Source organism: Argiope bruennichi, chromosome X1 (genome assembly GCF_947563725.1).
Source record: "Argiope bruennichi chromosome X1, qqArgBrue1.1, whole genome shotgun sequence".
Classification (NCBI taxonomy): domain Eukaryota; kingdom Metazoa; phylum Arthropoda; class Arachnida; order Araneae; family Araneidae; genus Argiope; species Argiope bruennichi.
This window is the reverse complement of record NC_079162.1, coordinates 104824688-104842345: the sequence shown is the minus strand read 5'-3', so window position 1 is coordinate 104842345 and position 17658 is coordinate 104824688. Positions and strand designations below refer to the sequence as shown.

General features: G+C 26.5%; 1 protein-coding gene across 1 annotated transcript in view; it reads right to left on the bottom strand.

The window, feature by feature from the left end:
* The window catches only part of LOC129958311 (homeotic protein antennapedia-like), a 202684-nt gene that overhangs the window by 183126 nt on the left and 1900 nt on the right, over window positions 1-17658 (bottom strand). The gene's annotated exons all lie outside the window — the stretch shown is intronic.

Here is a 17658-nt window from a genome sequence, read left to right as displayed (position 1 = left end):
AGTACCTGGTTGAAGATAATGAAGCTGAAGAAATCGATTAAATGATTTATTCACAGGAAACTAATCATTACATAAAGAGAGGTATATATATTTTTCTTTTTTTTTGTACAAAGATTTTATAATACAAATGTGGTCTTTTATTAAAATGAACATCTGTCAACAATTGGCTCAATTCTCAATAATTTATAGGGTATTTTTTCCTTAATACACATAAATTCTAATTTATAGCAAATACTTCATTTTAAAAGTGTTATTCATATATTTATATTATTATTCTTAATATATTAATATTATATATTATTCCTAAAACATATTAATTATTCCTACTTTGCATCTCTGTCAACGTGACAAATTTTAAAATTTTCCTGTTCGGTTTCATAATTTTTTGATATGAAAAATACAGGATGTTTCCACTAAAACATCTAATTTAATTTAAAAAGTAGAGCATTTCTCTTTCCTGAAGAAATTACAAACAATTTTTTTTTAATTACGAAAAATAAAGCATATATATAGAAAGTAAATCTGAAAAATAAAGAAGCTAGAAAGTAATAAAATAAAATATAAATAAAATAAATGCGAAGTAATTTTAAGTACATCCTAGAATTGCGATTCATAGTAATCGAAGTTATTGTAGAAACTAAATTCCTCCTACTTGAAATTTAAGTGTAGTATAATTTTTTTAGGAAAAGAAAATGAAATATCAATTATTCGATGAACTACTGTTGTTGCACGCGCATTAGTTATTAGTATTTAAGAGAAATATTTCTTTAAGGAAAGGGTATATTAGAAGAAATAATGATACATTTGAGACTGCGAAATGTGAGTTTTATTTCAAACTGAATTTTTCAATTATCAAGTGTATTTTTCGCAGTTGAATTTACTGAGAAGCTAATTCACACATAATTTGAATTTTCTTTCCTTCTTTATCGCGAAACCTGATTCCTTATCAGTTATTGTAATTTTCTGAGCAATTCCAAGAACAAGATAACTTAAAATATAATAATGGCAATCGAACGATAGCTTTTATTAATAATCTGTCCCGAATAATTTTTTAAATAAATTAAACCCATTTTTTGTTCAAAATAGTTTTTAATTCAGTCCCTTAAAGAGCACTTTCCTTAATTTATTAACTGCACACATCTGTCTAATTAAAATGCTTATGTTCTTGAAGTGAAATAATTGTAAGTTAAACAGGGAGACTTATTTCATTGTCGTTAATCACTTAAATTTCAAAAAAAAAAAAAAAAAAAAAAAAAAACGTCACAAATGAAATATCTGTAGCTTATAATTTATGTTAAGGTGTTATTTTCTGGAATTACTTAAAATCATATCGTTGCTCTTTTGCTCAGTATTGGATATCAATGAAAATTTCAAAGCTTACTGTTAGTATCGCAATACTTGCTACAGCAGCGATCTGCAGCCAGAAAAGGTAACCCCTCAGTGCCCCCTCGTTTTCTAAAGGGTATTCATATTCAAATTTCCAGAAGAAGGATAAAACGTCATCTCTATTGGTTGTTGGCGATAGGGTGAAAGGTAGGAAGTAGGCGGAGAACTGAAGTATGAATAACAGGTCTAGTGAAAATTCCTGCATTTTACAACATGGAAGAGCACTCAGGTTCCAAGAAACCTGGTGCCTTCCTGGTAGTAAATACGTTCAGTTGAATACTACTAGGTTTGAATATCAATAATGTTATCGATAGATATATCTAATAATTTATTTTCATTTCGCCATTAGTAGATCCCAAAATAGGATTGAGAAATTTTCCTTAAAAATTTCCTTATGTCGATGAAATATTTGAGGTCAGAATCCAAAAATATGGTATACTGATCTTTAATAAAACGCTCGGCATCATCTGTTGTTGGATAGCTGGTCTAAGTTCAAATTTGAGACTTTTCAGTCATTAAAAAATGCCATTCCAGGTGAAGTTTTATTTTTAATCATCCATTTATTTACTTGATCATATCTCATAAATATTCCTTTAGTTAGGGCTTAATCTTCAATTTCTCTTCAGCTTTATTTTTCATTGAAGATTTCTTTTATCTATTTAAAATAGGATATTTATTATTTTTGGCAGCACTATTTGTAACATTCGTAAGTAATTTTGTTGAAATGCATTGGTGAATCTACATATTTTTTCAAAAAAATTACTAACAAATAATTTTTTTTACTTAATTTACATTTAGCACTTTAGTGAATAAACAAAAAAAGAAATCTAATTTGTTGGTTAAAGAATATATCATAATACAAAATCAGTACTATAGGTTATAAAATTGACTCCGCAAAAATTTTATTTTATTTATAAAAGCATATATTATAAGTTTTTATGATAATATTTTTCATTGATAAGTTTTATTAATTTACCGCAAAGATTCTTTTGATCAAACAATCCAATACCAAAAATAACTTCTCTTGACTTCAAAGTAGAAGAGAACACAAAATTTTCCGCAAATACATAACGAAATGGGGTATATTATTGGCTGCAGTTTCGTTTCAGATTCAGTAATGCACCCTAGGGATTTTTCGCTATCAACCCCATGGTGCTCCAGAACAACCATTTGTTTCCATTAACACTACCAATACCCATTTGTTTCTCCTCCGTTTTGTAATTTTTATTCTTTGCTGTAGCAGAATACAAAACGTTGCATTGTCTCCCCAGGATCTCGCATTAGTTTCATCATTTTGTGTTCCTTCAGTTTGAGTCGCAATTGTTCTGATATTTCTTTTTATGGATTAGATTATTTTTCTTGCTCGTTGCCAAGCAGCATTTAATTTTAAGGATCATTTCAAAATGAAAACCACTTTATAGAGGAAATTTTGTTATCATATGGCTAAGAAAAATTCCATCCATAAACAAGAAAAAAATTCTAAGACTACATAAAATAAATAATAACTTTGAAATAAATAAAGTAAAATATCTTCTTTCGTGTAAGATTTTTATTATTTAAATGTGAGGTTTATTTTTTTTTAAATCATTTCTCCTTAAATTTTGTTAAGATTTTTAAAATTCTAGGGTTTGTAACCGTGAATTCAGCGAACATTACTCCCGTCTCTCTCTCTTCTTCTTTTTTTTTTTTTTTTTCAAATAAATTAAGAAACAATCACGATTTTCTAATCTAAGTAAAATTTTATATAAAAGTTAAAATAACAGATGCTTTATTTTCACTTTTCGCATTGCCGTAATATATATTTAGTTCCCTTCAGAAATTATAAATGGAAATAAAGCTATATTTCATTTATCAATTCATAATATATATGCTCTGAAAAGTGAATTTTTAAATAAATTTATTTTTATAATTATGATTTTAAATAAGTTCTAAATAATTTTACTTAATACTTTTCACATCCTAAAATGAAACAGCATTACGAGATAAAATGCGGAAATAGTGTTTAATTAATAACATTTAAAACATCTGATTTTCAAAGCTTATTTATACAGATAATAAGTCTATCGAAAATAAATCCTAATACACGTAATTTATTAAACAAGATAATCAAATGTCAAAATCTAAATTCAGCGATTTTTTTTTCTTTTTGACGAATCAGAATAATTTTATTATCATCTTATACAAAGTTTCGAACTGCAAATTTAATACAAATTGATAGAATAATTCTACAGAATATAATTATGATAAGAAATCAGAATAAAATATCAAATTTATGCAGCGATATTATAAAAATTAAATTGCGATAAAATAGGAACGTTATTGATTAGGAATATAGAGGAAACACATGCGTACTTAAAATATTAACCGCTTAATATTGCAATAAAAAATATAAAAAATAATGGAAAATAGGCATTTTATCTTATCCGTCTCATTCTCTTAATTATTTGAAAGAATTTATTCTGTTTGGGAAACAAACTTTATGCAGAAATTTTGTTTTATGCTTCATACATAGAGGCGTCTGACTTAACGAGATTCGGCTTATTTCCGTTGATTGAAGCGTTGATTTCTAGAGCTTGGACAGAAAAAGAATTGATTCTTTTTCTTTTCTGAAATAATGCAGAATAATAAAATTACATATGAATATTTCTTCCCATAAAAATAATTCTGTGTAAACTGCATCTCTTATAGAAAAAAAAGTTCTTAGTTGAAAATAAATATACTGCAATTTCCTTTAGTGTTTGTTTGCATTTTGGAGGAAATGCTCTTAAAATGTAATTAAATTCATTGATGCAGTACACCTAAAATGTAATTTAATCAAGCTTTCATACTGCTGTGATTTGCTGTGCTACTTTCCTGATCAATCTGAAAATATAATCGAAATGCGAATTAAATTGCAAAATTCTTTCTAAAATTTTGTACGGGAGAGAAACATATGTAAAAATAACTAGAAAGTAATAGCGGAAAAGAATAACAAAACAGCTTTTCAACTAGATGGGAAAAAAGAAAAAGAAGGGGGGACCCCCCCCCAGCAAAATACAAAATTATGCTTTTTAAAATTTATAGATGCTGTTACCGTTTTACCATGCAATTTACTTATCAGAAACTGTTTGTGAACAACAACAAAGAGTGATTGGAATTTCAGTGCAAAGAGGATATTCTTGCTCAGCTATATGCAATAGATAAGATACTTTTTCAAAAATTAACTGCAGACAAGAGTTTTTAGTTTTATTAACTATTTTATCTGATTTCGCTAGATTTATTTAGCGTTTAAGATATGAGATTATATCACAGCTGTTTTTTGAGTTCAAAATTATCGCATGTTTGTTTGTGTGTCACATGGTTTATGATACTAACTTCATTTCCTGAATAGTATTATAGCTTATTACAGTATATAAAATTCTACAACAGCAAATCATGTTAAAATTTTTATTACTATTTTTAAATGAACAATTCTTGTATCCACCAAGAATTCTGATTGCGACTAGCCGCGAAAATATCGTTCGCAAATAAATAACATTTCAGGTTGTCGATATTAACTGCTTATGAAATGCAAAACCTATATTCTAAAATAAACCAATTGAAATATAAACAAAATTCTGCAATAAATTTTTAAATGCTGTTATCAGTACTTTACAATGCATAAAAATGTATTATATGAAAATTGTTGTTATTTAATTTTGTTTTTCAAAAACAGTCCCTGATTCAATATGAGCTTCCTTTATTTATTCATTTCCGTTTATTTATTTACTTAAATTAATGTTTTAATTAATGCAAGATATACAAGTCTATTTCATCTAAAAATGTCTGGTGTAATTTCTTTTGTATAAGCATCGTGAACATGTGTTATTTCATAAGACACAAGTTCATCAGTCATCACATAAAACTTGCTCATAAGACACTTTTCATCGCAATTTTGAAACTTTGATTAAATTAGGATTCGAAGTAAGAACGAATAAATATCTTCCATAATGAGAAATTTTTGAAATTTTATAAACTGAGTATGTGAATGAAAACGGCAGAAATGAATGAATTGTTGCAAGAAATATTTAAAATGCCTATCTTACTTAGAATTCTGCAAAAAATTTTCTTGCAATATTTGCATTCCACATTTTTGAAATAATATCATTTTTTTTATCTGACTTATTCTATTGTTATTTTTTATTTATTATTAAATTTAATGGTAAAACTTTGTAAAAATAAAATTGTCCATCATCAAACAGAAGAATAAATAAAGAAATTTATTTTTATATAGATTCTCTGCGAAAAGTTATGTGAAAAAAATTGCGAGTTAACTGATGCTAAATTCAGATTTGACCCGATCTTCATTGTTTTTCGATAAGCAATTACACTTTACAGCGGGCATAAAGTTTTTCTTCTTAGCATAAAAAGTAACATTTATTTTCTTAGCTTATCTAAGAAAAATATTGATTCGATTATAACACAATCTCATATCTTAAACGTTCTCGTAATCGTGGGAGATCTGATAAAAAAGCTAATAAAACAATCTACAGTTAATATTTGAAAAGTATCTTATCTATATCATATAACTAAACACGAACAACCTCTTTGTGCTGAGAATTCCAAACAGTCCCGTTTTACTACTGTTCGCGAAAATTTATGATGGGTAAATTGCACGGTAGAGTGGAAAAGACGTTTGTAATTCTTAAAAAGGCACGATTTCCCATTTTGATTTCTTTTGGTTCAAAACATGTTTCTTTTGCTATTCAAATGAGCATTAGAAATGTTAATTTTTTGCGCTCCCATTTTAAAAATGTTTTTACATAACATTCCTCTTCCGCGCGAACTCTTAAAATTTTTCGAAGTTGTATTTTGATTATTTAACGAAGAAAAGAAATTGGAAGAACATAATTAGCGAATTTTAGCGGCAAAAATCAGACCAACATAAACTGCTGATTAAAATTAAGCAAAATTTTCAACAAAATATAGATTAAATTATCTATATTTTGTTGAAAATATAGATAAAAAAATATAAATAAAAGTCTCCTCTTTTGATTTAAACTATATTTGGATTTTTGCTTTTTAAGTAGCAACCGCTTAAAATATTTGTCTAATTGGTGCGTATGTCATTTTTATAAATTTTTCTATCAAAACAACGACTATTTAACAATTGTGACAATGAACAACAATATCTAAATTTAATTACTATAAGCCCCAATTTTTATATTTTTCAGTTCAATCCTTTAATCACAGTCATGATTTTTGCGAAACCGTTATTATGATAATGAACATCACTTATGCGACGCAAAACTTCGTTTATACGCCGCTTTTGGTGTTGATGCAGACTGGAATATATTGAGACCTTCGACATGAATGTGATTAGTGATATCGATATCGAACATCTGAATTATTCACAACTGATGAATTAATAGAAAATTTAACGATAAAAATTAATTCGATAATGAAAAATAATACTTCGACAACGTAAAAAATATTAAGCGATAATGAAAAATAATACTTCGACAACGTAAAAAATATCAAGCGATAATGAAAAAGAATGCGATGAAATTATCAATCTATCTTCTTCACCAGACCTAGTAAACTTCATTGAAATATGAACATAATTTGTTTGTCAAATCACTTGTGAGAAAGGTTTTCAGAGAAATTCCATTCATGCTGTACTGAATATTAAATGACAATGAGTATGTCAAACGAGGATTAAAGAAATTAAAGCAAGCTTACCTCCTTGCACGCAAATAGTAGTATAAAATAAGAATGCAAAATTAGTAATCAAGCTATACAATAACGGTATGATATTTCCCCTGTTTATTAAAATGTAATTATAGTTTCCTGTGCTATGACGTAATATTCTACTAATAATTTAAAGAGCAGTGAGATCATTATTTTTAAATATATTTTTATTAGTAGCAATAAATTTGCAATAATTAAAGTTGTTTATTAAAATTTTTATTATAGCTCTTTTCAATATAAGTCGCTTTGTATTTATTCTTTGAAAGGCGTTTAAACGGAGTTTTACTACATACACACACACGTATATATATGTGTGTGTATGTATTAAATTTTTGAACATGAACTCGATTTTGATATCCCTTCTCCCCCAATTAAGCCCTATAATTTGTATTTACTTACTAAACTGTATCATTATATTTATTCCAGAAATATTTCATTCTTAAATAAATAGCAAATATTCCAAATTCACTGCTTTGAGGAATTTCCGGGTTTAAGCTGTATAAAAGTTCATTTGCCTCTTTCATTCACTGTAAGTTTCTTGGTATTTTCGCAGCTTGCTTATAAAGTGGAATTTAACAGTTTAAAAAGTATACTAGGCACGTAGAGATACATACTCTGACCTTTGTTTATGCTTAGCTTCCCAAAGAATTCCTTCAGCTGAATCTATTCTAAATATTCATGGATACGTGCTATAGCATATATAAAAATAGAAGATTTAATGCTGAAATTCCTTCCTTATTGACCTTTCACTTGTAGTTTGATGCGAAGCAAATTTTGAAACGGGCGCGCTGAAAGATTAATGAGTATTTTATGCTGGAAAGAAAATATATACTTACTGTTGCAGCTGATAATAATGATTATTTAACTAAAAATAACACGACATTAATATCATATATCTGTGATTTATGAAGTCATATTAAAAACTGAATGTTAATTTATTACTTAACACAATACTAGATAAATTTTTTTTTAAAGTTATAATTGAATCTGTTTTACATAAAGCAGTCTTAGTGTATATATGAAAAAAAAAGGCACATAAAAAGTCATCTGTGATTTACTATAATTTCTTTATAACTACATTCTTTTAAATACATGACAAATTGCATATTTCTCGAACATAAGCTTGAAGGCTTCTTTAATTTTTCTACTTATCAAGCCATTTCAAGGAAAAAAAAATCTTTGCCACACAGATAAGAATGAAAATCGAGTTCTCTGTGATTTAACATTATTTCATTAAAACTACATTGTGTTAAATACTTGGCAAACTGGATATTTAGTTAAAAGCTCCTTTAATTTTTTTACTTACCATGCCTTTGCATAGAAAAATAGCACTCAAAATGCACAGAGAAGAACAAATTTCAGTTTTCGAAATAATAATTATAACTTTTTTTATTCAAGAGAGTTTCCTACATTATTTATCTGGATTTTATTGAACGAAACAAACTGCTCATAATTTTTGAGATCCCTTTCTTTCTTTTTTGGCTCTTACTTTGTTAAAATTACTTGAAAGTGACTGCAAAAGTTACGAATCTTTGTTAATTTTCAATTATCTTCGAAGTATATAAGTATTAGAAATTTAGAGAGAGTAAAAAGAATTTTCTTTCTGAATTTGTACAAAGACTTTCATTATGTATAATAGAACTAACCAGTATAATTTTATACAAAGCTCTGGAAAAAACGGATAATTTGGTAAGAAAATTACCATCACTCTAAAATGAAACACAGACAGGAATTGCATCAACCTAAATGGAACAACTAGTCTTCCCTTTTCTTAAATATTAATTTCCACGTTACTTAGCTTTAAAAATAACAGATTTGTGATCTATAAAACCACATATATTTTGCAATTTTTTTTAATACAGTAATGGATGGTAAAATAATATTATATTATAAACAAAAACAATTTTATTTTCTTTCATCCCCAGATTAATTTTTGGATCTAATGAAGTTCTTAGTCAGTTACGAAATTTAACTATAAAAGAGTAAACAAAAAATTATTTCAGATGAATTTTTTTTCTCATCCGATTAAGTTTTTATTTTCGTCATAGCATGCAATTGAAGATTAAATTTTCCCATTAAATTTTTCTCATAAATAAGGGTACACTTTTTAAAATTTAATTATCGTTTGATAAATTTAAAATGCTTATTGAGAATTATTAAGGCTAAAATCATTAAGAAAAAATAATCATTTCAAAATCCTTTCATGGCTAAATCATTTCAGAAATTACCAGTAGATTACAATGGATATTGGAGTTATTCATTCCTTATACAAAGCCTTTCTTATAAAAAATTTATTTGATAATTGTTATACAGAATATATTTATGCAGTCTTCTTTCATTGACATTGCTAAAAGAATTTTTTAAAGTAAAAATATTAATAACTATGACTTCGCAGGTTGTTATAATTAAGGTTCTGAAATTATCAACAGAGTTCCATCAAGAAGTCTTGGGTCTTTGAGAAATCAAAAAACGGTTAAACATAAGCCATTAACACCTTAAATGGTGTCTAATAACCACTGGATCATAGAAATAAATAAATCATGGCTCCACTGAAGGCTTCAAGCAATTTCCTTTAAAGGGCTGTTCCAGACAGTCCACCTAAGACAGCAACTTCAGGGCATTATAAAGATGTCAGTGGTAAAGCATAATTTACAACTGGAGCCTGTAAAGAAAAGAAATAATTGCCTCTCCCCTAAAGGAATCTTTCTTTTAAGGAGTAAGATGTTGGGGGCAATCCTAACTTTCTTTGCTGTAACATTTGCCTGTGTTATAAATTCTGTTTTATTAGTAATGCGTTCAATATAAGGGAACTTCAGTAGTTCACCAACTTTATCCATTACTTTTTAAGCATATTTAATATATATATATATATATATATGTCTGTGTTGATATATGTCTATGTTGATATATATGATATATATAGTGTTGATATATGTGTCTGTCAAATTTCTACAATGACTGACAAAGAAAATAGACAGCGTGAAATTTCAGAAACATGAAAATAGACATTTATATTTAAATTTTCTCTTCAAGAAGGATAAATGTACAATAATGTCTATATAAATTTTCTACACTTAAATTAGGAAAATGAATAGACAGCGAGAAATTTCAGAATTGTTAAGATAGACCGTTTACATTTCAATTTTCTCTTCCGGCGAATAAATTGTAAATAAAGTCTATCTAATGTAATGTAATGTTCTACATTATTTAGATTACTAACAACGGTAGTAACGCTTATATAGTAAGAAATGCATTTAATATTATAGCGTAATATTTAAGATGGATTTTCAAGCAAGATCGCGAAATTAAATGTTCATTTTTGGATTATTATCCGTTTACTATTTGTTATGATTACATACGTACAGAAATGATTACTAGATTTCCTAGCTTTATACAGACAAATAATTTATAATACCTTAATACCCTTATAATAATTTTATTATCAATTACAATACATTTAAAACGCAAACGCTGTAAACGGCCAAAACACGGAATACTAGCATTAATATTTTTTATTTCATTTCTTCAGCATACATACTTGACTATACTATAAGCAGATTTCGGTCACGATAACGTTTAAAACTAACCAAGAAATTAATATGAGAAACTTTTAGCAGATTTCTTTGCTGAAAGGTCTAAATTTCACAATATTTATAACAGAAAGCATTGAAATCTTATAGAGATTGATTAATATAATATACAATTTATAAATTGTGCATTATAATAATTGTATATTATATCTCTATATAATTGTATATTATATCATCATTTATTACCTAAAATATAAGATTTATTATTAAACTTACTAAGATACATAACATTACAATGAATTATTTGAAAATTTTCTGCTAATCTCAAAACGTTATATAAAAATAAATAAGAAGCTTATTTCTACAAACAAAATTCACCGAAGAATGTTTAGTTTAAAAATACATTATTCATTCTACAGTTTGGATACTGAAAATGATAAATCAGAAGAAAAAAAATTGACAGATAAATAATTTTCAAATATCACTGCAGTGGCTTAAAGTGCTATTAAAAAAATGTATTATATTGTGAGTTTCGTGAGTTGAGCAGCTATTTTTCATCCAATTCACGATAAGAAAGGAAATAATCCAACTAAGAATATAAAATTTTCTCCTCCCTCTGAAATAAAGATTGAATTTAAAATACTTTAAATGTTATCAAAAAGGGGGGAAATCACTACCTCACTTCTATGATCAAAGTCCTTCTTATACTTGTGACTCTGTACTCACAATACTATAAAGCATTGCTACTTGTAGTAGTCTAAAGTCTCATGAGGTAGTGTTCTTTAAACGCGATCTAAGAAATTGGACGGGTCTGGCATTTATGGCCGTTTTATGGCGTGTCAGGAACGGTTTATGGTAGTGTAATGTTCCTATTCCCTTCTTACTCTCCCCCTTCTAGTATACCTCTAGTCTTTCTACTAGGGTTAAGTTGGTGGACATATAAAAGCTTTATATAATGGCCAAAAGCTGGAAACGATAATATGAGTTTAATGCTTCAACTCATACATTTTGAGAAAAAGAAACAGGTTTTCTACTCAGAAGAAACGTTCCTCATTTGAAAGTCAGCAGATCAGTTAGGCATAGCGGACCCTGTCAGAAAGAGGGATAAAAAAGTGAATAAAAAACAGCCCTTTATTTTTATGTATGATTTATGATTTTTATAGTTGAGCCACACAGCTTTGATCCTTTATTTTCTTCCTTGCTCTTCTTCAGAGAAAAGCGCGTGAATGAAGGAAATGGTTTTTCTTTGCATGCTTAAATATTTCTTCTTTTTCAGTCTTTTTGAAGTGATATGTTTTATTTTTTTTAAATACCCACCCCCTTCCAAAAAATTTTAAATGTATGGTTGCACATATATAAAATGTCTATATATATATATATATATATATATATATGTCAAGTTACCTTACGTTTAAGAAATATTCAAGAAGCTGGTACCTTAAATGAAGTGTGGTGATTTATGATGGTTAGAGATGTTTACTGTGGTAATTTTATTTAACTTGATTTTGTTTAAGTTTGTAAAGAAGGAGTTCCTGATCTACTAGCATTTTAAAATTTTGTGAACTTGTGTATTCTCTAGGCAATATTTTTTAAAAGATGAATATTAGTATATTTATAAATTCAATCAAATTTTGATTCGAGTTAAGTGGCGCCACCTACATGGAATATCAGAGAAAATTAAATATGATTCTTATAAAAATTTATAATATTTTATGAACTATAGCTATATTACAAAATCATTAAATAAAAGTAATTAGAAGTTTTATCATTTTAACAAAACTGTATTCTTAAATGGTTTATGCTTTTTACCAATTTTTTTCTTAATATAGTTAAATTTTTAGAAAATTGAAAAATTCTGCCTTGTTAAATAGAACACAGAGAAAAAAATCCGTGCAATGTTAGCATCATAGTTTTTTGTACGAGTTATTCACAATAGTTTCAGACACTGCTTTGGTACTTTATAGAAGAAATCCACCCAAAAATAAGTAAATAACAAATAATTTTTCATATAATCAGTAAATTGTTTATAAATTATGAATGAATATAATGAAAAAATCGTCGTATCAGTTAACTCTGAATTTCAATAAAAAGAAACAAATAAGGTTTTAAATAATTTTTTGACTAGGGTCCCATACTTATATTTTTAGAAATGAATCTTTGAATCTTTTTTTTTTAATTTCGTTTATACAACTTGTATTTTTTCTAACGTATTATATTGAATACGCATGTAGTATCAAGTAATATCACACTTTTCCTCTTCAAGAGTTCATCAATTGCGAGAGCTATAATAAAGGTTATGCTAATAAATATATAGACAAACCTTATATTAAAACCTTCAGTACATTAAAAATGAATAATAAAAATTTTCGTTAGATATTCTTTTGTAGTCTGAGGCAAAAAAAAAAAAAGAAGAAAAAAAATTAGAATTTTCAGTTGTTTATCAATATTTTAACTACCAAGAAGTCCTAAACATTAAGTCAAATTCTTAATATCATAATTAGCACATTGACATGAACAATGAAAAGCGTGTGTATAACTGTAAAAATTATGCAATGATATTCGGTAGCAACATTATGCAGAAAAACGCATTCGTGATATAAAAAGTGATTATGTCTTAACATTAAGTTGTTTGAAGCTTAGGCAATCAGCAGGTTATACTATTTTTGAATTTTAGTGATTTCTGTATGAAAATATTTTTCTTCGTTTTAAGAAAATTTCTGCTAATTTTTGATACAAATAATTTCCAATAATGTTATTTCGATACTATTTCAACGAAGTAATGGCACCGGAAAATCATAAAGTGATTTAAATACTTCGAAAGTATTTTCAGTAATTACGTAAAATTACACTTTAAATCATATATATCATAACCTAAATTATATTTGCTTAACTTAGTACAATTACCAAAAGTGAAAATTTTGGTTGTAAAACGCAAAATGTATCACACATTTTCCATTATTAGTTTAAGAACTCTTATTGCATATAGTTCTACAAATTGCAATAAAAATATCAAAGTTTATTACGATTATTAAATTTATTTTGGATATTTAACAACGCAATTGTTTTTTCAGTATATACTTTTTTAATTCTTCAATTACACCGATCAGAAGCAACTATCCAACCATTGTATTTAAATAGCATAATGTATTTCAATAGGAATCTTTCAGTTCAAGGAAAATTAATTTACAAAAGTCTACAATTGACCTATTTAATGTAGCTACATTTTTCTATTTTATCACTTCTTAAATCACTATACAAAACTACTTAGCTGTCTATTCCAAAATAAATAAATCCTTCTCTAATGTAATACAATTCCTATTGTTAATTCACTTATTTTAATGAGTGATAGTTTAGCTTTCTGTTTTTCATTAAATTTTATAGCAGTTTTATTGTTGTAAACAGATAATTATTACAGACATGACATTTTTCCTCGCTGCTTCTTAACATATATTCAATGCTACAGTTGCAGTAACCCAAACCGATATGTTTTTGAACTTGATAATAAATGCAACATACATTCCAATAATGGAATTTCATATGTGAACAAGGCATGATTTTTTAAACGCAGTTTTCAGATATTAAAGCTCAATAACATCTCAGAAGTAGTTCTACCGAGCCAAGTTCTACTATCTTTAATGGCATTTTCTTCAGTAAATTTACATTCTTTTGAACTCACCCCATGCATTAAAAAACAAAAAAAAAAATCTTTCAGAGTAAAATCGAGATTGATTCTTCCTTTGAAATTGATGTAGTAAATAATTTCCCTTTAATCCATCTCCTTTCATAAACACATTTTGAAAGATGATAGCTATTGAAATGCAGCAATAAAAATAGCTAATTCACTTTCACAGAGTGTAAGATTTCAAATGAGTAAATAACATATTTTTTTAAAACATAAATAATTTATTATTTTTTTAAATTTTCTCGGCTATCAATATTTAATGTACTTTATTCATGGTAACATCACAAAACCAATTTACACTCAAACTTCATATAATTGCCTAATTGCCAGTGTTTTAAAGATGCGTTAATTTCAGTTTTACATCTAAAAGATTGCAATGCGCAAAAATATTAATAATTCGTTGGAGTTCTTGTTTTCTATAGATATTAATAAATAATATTTATTTGAGCGTAAAATTCAAATTTTGCGGATTGTGTTTCGACTTTATTTTAATTAAACATCGTCATGCAAAATTAAATGTTAAAATCCGGCATTTTTTCGTACAATCGTAATTAACAGTTAAGGTCTTTTAAATATCAAACAAGACAAATAGTTTTGAGTTTCTTATACGGAAACTTAAAATGATATTCAATAATAAGATTTTCAGATATGCCATATAATTTTAATTTTATGTATCTCTAGGCAATAAAATAGATAGTATAAAGTATAAAAAAAAGTATAGTATAAAAAAAAAGAAAAAAGACGTGCACTTAATCCTGATGTAAATAGCAAGCAAAAATCCCTTCTATTTCTATTTGTAGCTATTTATTTCATTTGGATATAAGAGCCTAAATATATTTTGTTACGATCAATTTCACGGAATTTTCCAGATTTAAATGGGATTTCTCATATTTTGGGACAAATAAGTAATATCAACCAAGATATTCTACTTTGACAGTGATACCGCTTAATTTTAACAACATTGTAACATTTATAAACACATATATACATCAATGCATTTCAATTTCTCATTTTTTCACTCGTTAAAAGGAAAAAAAAAAAAAAAAAAGAGTATTTATTTCCTTTAAGTAATATTTTCGTTAATTAATAGTATCAATTTGCTCAGAAATTTGATAAATTTTTATATTTATCACGTAATATCATGTTGTGAGATGCTAGTAAAAATTTATATTGATACAAATTTTAATAAAATTACTGCAAGAAACTCACTTACGATTGATACTAGAAACCAATTTATAGAAAATTTACGAAATGTAATTAAGTGTGCTGCGTTTTTTTATTCACAAAGATATAACTTCATTGATTAAACTGATTTACATCAGAATCAGACACATTTAATCAAATATTCCACGGAAATTTGAGATATCGTTAATACATAATATTTATTAAAATACTTTAAAGATAAGTGAAAACAAATAATAATTTTTGAACAGTTAATTTTGCAAAAAACCCTTTTAGATAAATAAACATTCACCAATACACAAACTTAACATATGGTAATCTGATAAGTAATCTTACTGAAGCAATTATTTTTTCAACAGCAATTATTTTGAATAAAAAAACAAAAATAAAGTGATTTGCAGAATAATCGACCGTAACAATGTTGAAATGGATTTCAGGTTATTGAGTTTTTAACATATGGCAGAAAAAAGAAGTAAAATAGACTGGCATTCTAAATTTTTAAGTTCAATATTTTGTTAATGCTGATGCACACACAATAAATGATTTGAGTTCATAGAAAGAAAATTTTAAATTACTAATGGAAAGGTAGTTTATATCGAGATAAGTTCCAATATTTCTTCAACTGTGTTATACAAAAACATGTTTTAAAGAGATAACATAATGCTGGTTATTTGAGTTAAAATATTTAAATATTATAAAGGAGATTTACTGATTTTTTATGTGCATTCTTAAAAATGAGAGATAGTATATGAATTGTATCGGATATAGTGCTAGTTTAACAGTGTCTCAACGCAACAAATCTATAATTACTTGAGGGAATGAATTAAAAATGCCTACCAGAGAAACTAAAGGTACAAAAAAAAAAAAAAAATGTTTTCTAATAAATCATGACTATCAAATTCTTTATAGTCAAGAAATTTTAAAAGAAATATCAAAAATAGAATAAGCATGAATTTCAAATCAATACAGTAGAATATATACACACAAAGATTTTCTGATTAAAATAGATTCTACCAATTATTTTTTTACTATTGTTTGTTATAAAACCTGCTTCCTTGAGACATGCGTAAAAACATATAATGAAAGTTTTAAACTTTTTCTGTAGTATAAATGCAACATTTGCCTTTATAATTTTTTTGTTTACCAATGAATTTGGGTATCTCTGAAATTTTAAATTTATTTTTACAATAGACTGAAACGCTATTTTACGTTTAATAGACATGTTTGATATATATTTCAACCATGAAGTTTATTATTTAAATGACAGTCAATAACGAAACATTTTTTGTCTCTTTCAAATATATGATCAAAAAGTTAAAAATTTTGGATGCATTTTGCTTTTTTGGATGATTTTTCAGTACTGAACAGTTGCATTACTACACTACAGTAGTTAGAAATAAATTAATATCTTTATATGAGGATTTGCACATAGAATATTTTTAAAAGAGGGCAAGATATAATAGTTTGAAGAATTAAGATAGACACGTCTAGAAAATGGTTAAAATTGATATTTTAAAATTGTTCATAGATGCAGTTACTGATTCTATAATAAAAGAAACAAAAACATGATTTGAAATTGAGATTCCTGCAAAATTTGTAAAAACTATTTTGATTAGTTTATTAAATTACATCTGCTGTTTATCGCAGAACAGTTTTGCATTCATTCATTGACAACATTGATCATGAATCGAAATCTGTTTAAAAAAGTAGAATGAAGAAATAAACAGGAAATAAGTAGCTGATATCAATATTTTGTTTTTTACACACATTACACCAGTTTAATTTTTCAAATACATGGAGTATGAAATATAATGTGGTAAGTAAAAGGTAAGCAATTTCGTAAATATGTTTCAAATTAATGCAATAATCCGAGTATAGAAAACAATATAACAAAGATTAAATAATACATTAAAATTAACGCACTATAAATCTTAATTCAACTAATCTTGTAGGACATTAGATTTTAAAAAAATGCATAGCTGAAATTATGTCCGTAATATTACCACTCTCTTAATGCTAGCAGGTTTGTTTATTTTGTTTCCATGGCAAACTGAGTCAAAACAATTAGATAAGTAGGAAAAATAGCAATAAACATTGGGATGTTACAAAAATAAACTAAAAGTCTGTTAAATCGATCTAATTTAACAGACTTTTTAAGGTAAAGATGGA